The following is a 9,384-nucleotide window of genomic DNA, read 5'->3' on the forward strand; positions in this document are numbered from 1 at the left end:
CCAGCAGCTCTACCTATACCTTGGCTCACAGAACGTGTTTAAATTTGGAATTGCACATATGAAACCCATACCCTCTGAAGGTTTCTGTGAATAATTCAAAATTCTTTTCCAAACAGAAACATCTCCACGCTTCAGGTTGCAACAGCTTCTCTGTACATGCCTCCACTTACAGGACTGGCTGCTTTTGTCAAAAGGGAGGTTTCAAATGCCTGTTTTGTGATTTTAGTTACTTTCTGCAGCTCTCAAAAGCCTGAGAAACTTCAGCAAGTGCAGTGACTGTTTTAAACCTTCTCCCAACATGCTTGTTTAGACAAATAGTTTTGCTGATTTCAGTTTCTCCCAGGGGAATTTACTTTGGAGAAGAAGTAGTTAAAAAAACAACAAACCAAACCCAAACCATCCCCTCCCTCCCCCAGGATTTGAGGGAAGATCATTAGCAACAATTTAGCAAGAACATTGGGTCATCCTGAAATGCAAAATTGGATTAAAAGAATAGTAATCCCTAAACTAGGAGGTTAAGACCTCAGGTTTCCATCTCATCCAAGAAATTGCATCCCGTGCAATTTAAATAAAGACATTCAACAAGTAGGAGCTGAATGCTTGACTTGTAGCCACCCTTCAAACCTGTCTCAGAAGACAAGGAAACGTTCCCACTTAGACACAGTTTCCCAAAAGCCATCAGCTCCTCTCTGCCTCCTACCACGGATGTTTTTAAGTCTTGCTGGCTCAGCAAACCTCTGGGACAGATTTGCCCATTGAGCCTGACCTATGATGGTTCTCCTTTATTAAAAAACTTTTGCAAGCAGTGGCAAAGAATTTGGCATTTTGTTCACACACGGTACTCAGCTTTGAATTCCTGCCTCATTTAGCCAAAGATATTTGGCTTGGTCACTTGTCCTCTTTGTTAGCTTAGATATTGGTGCTCTTTGCTGTTATGGAACATGTGCTTTTTATTTTAAGCCATGCAAAAACTATGGCATGGTGCTTGGGAAAATACATCCCCCCACATCCCAAGAAAAAAGCGTGGTCGTTGATTCAAATTGCTGTCCACTCTTCCATGACAAGCACGTGAACATCTAGATGATAAATTTATTTATCTCCAGTGTTTCTCTATGGTTCAGACACCAAGAGAAGCACAAAACCCACCATGAGTGGCAGAAGGACATCCCTGAGAAGCCATGCCTCTGGCTCATCAGTTCTATTTCTGTATTATTTTTTAAATTAAGCTGAAAACACCCAACACAACAAAGGTGCCTTTCAAGAAGGACTCAAAAGACCAAGCACACATACCAATACAATATTAAAATGGTCAGGTTTTGGGTTTTTTCTGAAAGAAAAAGCAGTGTTACTAGAAAATTCTAGTGCTCCTAGCTATCATATCTCATCAGCTATGGGGGGAAAGAGAGAGGAGGCAGGACAAAGACCTTCTGAAATAAAACCCAGGTGGCTGTGTGTGTGACAAGTGATTAAGGACAGGGAGAAGTGATGTCCAAGTGCATCCCAGCTGTCAGAGAACACTGGGGAGGTTGAGGCCATCAGAGTCTGCCCGATGCCACTGCCACATTTTTAGAACATCTAAAATAAGTTTAATACAAACAGTGAGGATGAAGCACTAATGTGGTGAGAGCCCCTTCTTGAAAGCCTGGATAGGCTCCTTGGAAAAAACAACTCCTCAGAATCATTTGCAAATGCTGCCCCATCTGTAAACAGCAGAAACATTCTTAATGTAAACAGCATCCCTCACCCTGAAAGCGTGAGGAGAAATGAACAGGAAGCAAGGCAGCAGAAGGAGGAATAAATCAATGACAGACTCCTATGAAACAAGACATCTTGGGCCTTACACATATACTCACACACCAAAATCACTTATTAACTCCACATGGATCAAGTAAACTCTGGGGAAAAGAGAGCCTAAAGAGAGGAGGAACATGAAAGGAGCATCTAGAAACAGATGGGACATAACATTTCCAATAAACCCTAACATGGGAATCTCACATGGCAGCAGCCAAAGTACCTCGTGCTGGGAGCCCATCAAATTTCACAAGCTTACCAACACTGGGCTGAATCTATCCATGTGGATGAGAATTTGCAGAGGATAAATCTTGCCTGTTACTTGATGCTGATGAGCTGTGTGGTTCAGCAGCAGGGACATTCCCTCCAGGTTATTTCAAGGTACCCATGTAACACATCACTGGAAGCAGAAGCTTCAGAATGGGCTTTGAAAGCAAGGGTATAAGCACTCATCAGTGTAGCTGATGTTCTTGTTCTAAGCCTGGGCTTCACTTTTAAATCATACAAACAAATTGTCTGGTAGGATTCCATAATTGTTATTTGCATCGTAAGAAAATCAACAGGTCCAAAACTAAGACCAGAAACAACATTTTCAGTTCCATACAAAACCAAAGTAATTCTTGCCTTGAAGAATTTACAGCCAAAACAGGCAGGAATGCCTACTTGTTCAAATAAAAGTAATTAAGAACACAGAGAAAAAAAACCCAGCTCCTTGATACCCCACATAATGTCCTGTCCACACTATCCATTCATCTGAGGTTTCCTAATGACTACTGGAAGAAGTTTTTGTGATTAAGGGCTGCTGGGGAACTGATGAACACAGCTATTCCCTGTGATAGAAAAGAGAAGCAATCTTGACTGAGGAGAGATAATGCTCCCAGGTGCAATCAGCTTTCCCAGCAAAGAGCTTTGCATATCCTCAGCTCTGACACTAACAGCCACCAATTAAACCTGACACCAGAGGGACCATAAACCTGTGGCTATCTCTGATACCTGACAGTGCCTACAGCTTCATTACCTTAATCACATTTACTGCTGTAAATCAGAACAGCAGGTGGTGTGTCCTCTTTTTTTCAGAGCCTGAGGAAGAGCTTCCACTTGAAGAGCAGCTCCTATGGGAGGGACAGCATGCCCTAAAATACCTGAAAGGAGGTTGTAGTGAGGGGGGTGTTGGTCTCTTCTCCTTAAGTGATAGGATGAGAGGTAATGACCTCAGGTGTCACCAGGGGAAGTTTAGATTGGATATTAGAAGAATTTCTTCACTGAAAGGGCTATCAAAACACTGGGACAGTCCTGACCCATCTAGAATGCAAAAGAAAAGATCCTCAAGTTCAAATGAGAGCTGAACCACTCCAGGGGGAATTCCCAGCAGAGATGGTGCTTGGGTCACCAAGGCACCTTTGAGGCTTTAAGTCTGTGGAGGCTCAGTAGTGCACAGCCATTTGCAGGAGGCATTTGGGAGAAAGAACCTAAATTGTTTGGTCTGAAAGGTTTCTGAAAAAGGCTTGTGCTGGTTAGACTCAAGGATATTTTTGACAAAAGATGGCTCAGCAGAAATATTTCAAAGGGGAAAGCTGGATCAGTACATATGGTGTTACTCTCCTCATCCAAGGGTTAGCAGGATTTATGGTAAGATTATACCTTCAACTATTGTTACCACAACTGCTGCTTCTACCCAGTCATTAAATCCTGTTCTTTTGGAAAAGCTAAGAGCTTTTCATAGTAAATAAATATAACTATCCTCATTTTACCATTGGAGAAACAGAGACAGAAAGCAAAGACTTTAGATCTTCTGAGATCTCAGTCTGTGAAACGTCCATACCGGAAAACCACGATGCTCAGGGAAAAAAAATTATACAGGATCTGAGAAAGCTACAACTGTTTTATAGAAACATTTACACACATCAAAATATTTCATCCCAGGCCCCTGCCACTGCAGGTAGCTGCTAATTAAAATCTGGTGTTCTGTGGCTACTGTCTTTAAAACTCTGGCAAGCATATGGTTTATTTCTCTCCGTTTTTCTTCTTTTCTTTTTTTTACAAAACTTCTGAGCTTGTCTGATAATATTTTCAAAATTCAGTTTTATGTTAAAAAGCTTGGGTTTAATAAGCTTGTACAATATATAAAGAGATTATAATTTATTATTTAAAAAGTTTCCTGACAAGATGTCTACAAGAAACATGACCCAAACCACACTGCCTTGTAATAATACCTCTTAAAAATTCCTGACCTCCCACTAAACACTCCTGCAGACTTCTCTGCTTCAGTCCTCACTGAGTATCTCATATATGTCCCCTATAACATTATGTAGGAGGAAATGAAACAGGAAAGTCATCAGCTCAGGCAGGCAAATGACAGTAATTATGTAGCAATGTCTTAATTTCTCTTAGTATTTACAAAAGGCATTTTTTTCTGACAGTGAAGGGCTGGGTCCTCCCAGTTTCTGGCAGCGAGGGGCTGCTGCACCTCAGCTTCACTGAGACAGAGGTTTCCAGGCTGCAGGTTGTGGCTCCTCTCCTGATGGTTTCCATGTGCCTGATGTCCCTTCCTTCCCCATGGGAAATGGTTGTCTCCCTCCCCTGCATTACAGCACCTCAGGGAATTTGATTTATGGTGTGAATCTCCATCATGCTGAGTTTTGTCTTCAGGTCCAACCCCAAATCCTCACTGGGTGAGCTGGAGCTCTGGGCCACCATCACCTGTTTGGCATCAGCTGCTGGTGACAACCAGAATGGGCGTGGGGTTGGCACCACATTGAGGCAGCAATTTGCCATTTTATGATTTGTGTCAGTCTGGTTTCCATATTTTCTAAAAAGGACTTGCTTTTCTGGTTTTATTTGTTGTGACAGGGGTTGGTAACTTCAGGAGCTTTACTGCAAGAACACAGGGTCCACAGCATGCCAGCAACTGCTCACTAATAGGCAAAATTGCTCCAGGATTTTAAAGCTTTTAACAAGACCTTGTCTAGACTGCTATTTAGTGGCAATACAATTAAAACATACTGCAAAGGGGGGGGGGGGGGGGGAAAGAAAAAAATAGATTAAATTATTTTAATTACTTTTTGAAGTCACTTCTCCCCTATAGAGGTCAGGCCTTGATCTGATTTAAATCAGTGCCCATTGGGTGCCTCTCCACTGAGGTAGCAGCAGTGCAGAGGCTGAGGAGATCCTGGTGTGGATCTGTAAAACCAGCCAAACCCTGACCTAAAGTCCAGATATATATGCAATAAATCTGGGGGAGGGTTCTTTTTTTATCACAACCTTTGCCAAAGGACTGCCACAGCACGGGGTGGTGGCTCAGGACCTGCCTGGGCTGTAGACACAGGCCATAAACTTTCCTGGGATGCATTTTCCCTCCCTGGTCCCCACCAGCATCCCTCATGTGCCACCCTGTCCCACAGCCCCGTGGCGTGGAGCCAAGGCCAACAGTGGCTCTGCTGAGGGCAGATGCCAACCAGTTCCCACCAGTGATAGAGAGGAGGCAGCTTCAACTTGGCACCAACCCAGAGACTGCAACGAGCTCCTGATCCCCCAGCCAGAGTGGGAGAGAGCTGGCCCTGAGGTTTTTCTCCCAAATCATCCCCTTTATCATTTCCCTGTTGTGCTGGGGTGGATGGCTCAAGGGTGTTCTGCTCCTCAGGCTTTTGCAGTCCTTCACATCAGATGCCTCTCCAATGCCTGATACTCTTTCCCTAGATAATTAAACTTTCATTTGTTGCTTCCTTGCAACTCCAGATTTTCAAAACTATACATTTTATTTTTTTTTTTTCTGTTAGGTTAGGATCACTTCCAACTTCCAATCCCCAATTTAGATTACATGCTCAGAAACTAACTCCAAACATTTACTGCGTTTGAAGGTCACAGTGCTATTGATTGATTTCCAGTTATAATGTATGTTGTCCTAACATGAGTTAAAAACATTCTGGGCTAAATCCAAAAATGCTGGGATCAAAGCATCTGGACTTGTTGCTTTCATGTTTGGCACATAAAGGGGCTGGCAGTCACCAATGTGGTCTTGGCTGGGCTATAGTTGTTTTCATTCTCTGATGTGAAACAGTTGGGAATCACAGACCCTCCAACAGTTATAGTGGACTAAATAAAAATTGGCTTAATAACCTGCCAAGCATTTGAAAGTGCCAGTCTCCATAGTTTTTCACAACTTATTGGCTGTGGCATGTTTTTCTTTTCATTTCTCTTGGGTTTTTTTTTTCCTTCCTCTTTTTTTTTTTTTTTTTTTAATTTTTTAAAGAATTTTCTATAAAATTGGACTTTTTCAGTTGAGTATTTGAAATAGGTAAACTCTTCATCTCGTCAGACTCAATTTATCATCTTTGATCTGATTTCACTCATTCCTTTGGCTGCTCCATCTGATTTTTTAATTTTTGCAAAAAAAAAAAAAAATAATTATAAAAACATTCTCCCTAACTTACTAATCACAAAAGAAAATAAACAAGGACTGATTTCTTGGCTAGCCTGCCTCAAAGATATCCTAGTGCTGCATCTGCACATCAGCTTTTCACTTTCAAATTCACTTTAAGCAGATTATTCCTAAAGTTGTTTTTTTTTTTTTTTTTTATTAGTCTCCCAAAAAGTCTTCTATTTATATTTGCTGTTTATAAAATAGCATCCAGAGGCCATTGTGCAACACCCTGCACATGGGCAAAAGCCTTCAAGCTCTGGAGACAAACAATGGAAATACTTCCCAGATGGAAGCTGTTGTATGGGTGGTGTAGAAGTACATGGAGGTTGGGGAGAAGAAATATGGATGTTGGCCATGGGTGTGAAAGAAGCCAGAGGCACCTAACCCACCTTCTCATGTCATCCCTTCCCTACTCATGAATTTTCCTCCTCTCTCATCCTTGGAGAAGACACATTCTGGTTTTTACCTCCTTTCTCTCATGTTGCTAAAAAAACCAAAGCACTGGCAATTAAAAAAAAAAAATCTAAGTCTTCAGCCATGTCAGATGTTTTTCAGTCTAATTTCAAGGAATTTAGTGTTGGCTTTGGGGGTAATGAAGCAGACATAGGGGTTGTCCATGGTGAGGGCACCCTGGGACAGTACCAGGAAGGTTGATGCCTCCAAATTAAAAGAGCTGCTCCCATCATTTCCAGCTGGGCAAAGGCATCTCATTGCTCAAGAGGCTGAGGGATATGCTCAGAGAATTTTTGGTGTATCCTTTTGGCCAGAGAGCAGTGCTGCTCTGGTTGTTCCCCACTCCTAAAACAGCTCCCCACTCCCCACAGCTAAAAGAAAAACTCACAGAAAAGTGAGTTCATTGCTGCCCCATCAGTGGTCCAGCCTTGCACTGGACCTCAGTGGTTCAAGATTAATATGACAAATATTCCTCACTCCACCCCTGTATGGGTTTCAGCAACCACCTCCTGAGGGACCTTGTGCTGCAAAAACCTTTTTCAGAGAGCCATGAATTCATGCAACTGCTATCAGCAGGGAAAAGAAGAGAACCAGGACTGTCTGGTCCTTAACCCCTGAACCAGGAGCAAGGGCTGCTCTGATTCTTTTAAGCAGCTCATTTTCAACATCTCCCTGAAGCTTCCAATCAGTTCTGGGAGAGTAAGACTTGGACTGAAGAGACTAAAATCAGTGAAAAATAATGGTTTCGAGACAGTCAGGACATGAGGGATGAAGTGCTTAAGTACAAAGATGATTTCAGTTCTGGCACCTCTGGCAAGGATAAATATCTCTTTAGAACTTGGAATAATGAAAAAAATGAATCCACTGCTAAGAAAACCAAGGCTCAGCATAAAGCCAACATATTTACCATTAATATGTAGTCCAGAGACATCTAAAAGTAAGATTACTTTATAGTAAAATGAACATAAATTTGACCTGCTAAAGCATTTTAAGGACTTTTTTTGGGTTCAGGTGAAACATTATCAATTGGTGCTGTGTGTGGCTGTATTTATACAGTTTGCTTTTCATATTGCCATTAGAAAGTCCTGTGCACATTCTTTCCATGTAAAATAATTTTGTAAAATAACTTAGTCCAACAGTTACACCTAGTCTGAGTATCAAAGTTTTGTGGCGTTTTTTTGGTTTTTTTTTTTTTATTTTTAATGTTTTGATTATAAGTGAGTAAATGAGCATATGTGCAATTATATTTTGGGTGCAATAGCTTCAGCCACCACATTTTGGCATTTTATTTTATTAGCTACAAGCTCACATATGGTTTCCATGTTTCCAATCTGGCTTGAAGGATGCAATGGCTGAATTAAGCAATGTTTCTCCTCACTCCAATTCCCTTAGATACACTTAAAAAGTCCATTCAGATTATAAAAAAAGTAAATTAAGGTTTATAATATTCAGAAGGTGACTAATACAGCACTATCTTGTAAGTGCCCTTGCACCCTGCAGAAACTGTTAAAAGCCATGTTTCATACTTGAAAATATTAAATCACTGCTAGGATCCTGTGGGGCAGAGTCACAGCTGAATGCCAAAATTCTTCTTTTATGAACAGTGATGCCACTGTATCAGCACAGAGGCCACCAAATAAGGGGTCACCCTGCATGGCCAGAGGGATTTGTAGCTTCTCCAGCACCTTCCAGTGTTGGACACAGGAGATTTGGGGAGGACTCTGAGGGCCCTCGATTGACTCAGTCTGACAAAGCCTAAAAAAATGATCTGAGGGAAGGAGCTGAGGGCCATGTGCTGCTGGGCCATGGTCACCAGGAGCTGAGCAGAGGAGGGAGAAAAGGGCTGGAAGAGGGGATCAGCTCCAGAGGGATACTGCAGCCTCAGAAACAGCCCTGCTTGGGAGAGCACTGGGCCTGAAACACCATTACATACAGATGTACATAGAGGTGAGCTTGAGCACCAGGGCAGATGCTTGGTTTCATGCAGGAGATTTTCTGGCTGTCTCCCAGGGCACAAAACATGCTTAGGAAAGGGGCAATGAACAGCCCTGCAGCCCATGAGGAACACGATGGGCTGTGCTTGTAGCAGAGGTGCTGAGGCTTGGCTGCCAGGCACTTTCCCCTTGGAGAAGGTCAGGAAGCACTTAATGAAAAGAATGAAGTTAGTGAGTCCCTGGAGAAGAAGAGATTTTTTTCAATAACTGCACAAGCAAACATACAGTCAGGTATGGTCTTGGCATCAGGGCTGCAGCATGACACTGTGACCTCCTGAGGAACCAGCCAGCCCTGAATTTCTGTGAGCTCATGACCATGCAGACTGCAAGCACAGGAGCATGAGGCTTCTCTACTGCACTGCTGCAGCTCCAGGATATCTCTTTGGGATCCTTCTTCTCCAGCCTATCCAACAAAAAACCTCCCATGGTCCCTTTTCTGGCTTTCCTAATTTTCTTTGGTCCACACATTTCTGCCCAAGTGGAAGAGGGACAACAAGAGGTGTGACCTCCCCCTGAGCATCTGGGGTTGCTGAGAGGTGGCCAAAGACTGAAGTGCTTGTGATCCAATCTGTATCACAGCTTAGCAAGGAGGTTAAGATTTCCTTATTATTCCTTAATAAGGAAATAGGGGTAGGTAGAAACCAAGTCCAAATCTCTACCAGCTCTCATTGCTGGTGGGAAATTGGTCTCCACTTACAGTGCTTACCTGAGGTTTTATTGACCAGT

The sequence above is a fragment of the Heliangelus exortis genome, chromosome 9, assembly GCF_036169615.1.
Source record: "Heliangelus exortis chromosome 9, bHelExo1.hap1, whole genome shotgun sequence".
Taxonomy (NCBI): domain Eukaryota; kingdom Metazoa; phylum Chordata; class Aves; order Apodiformes; family Trochilidae; genus Heliangelus; species Heliangelus exortis.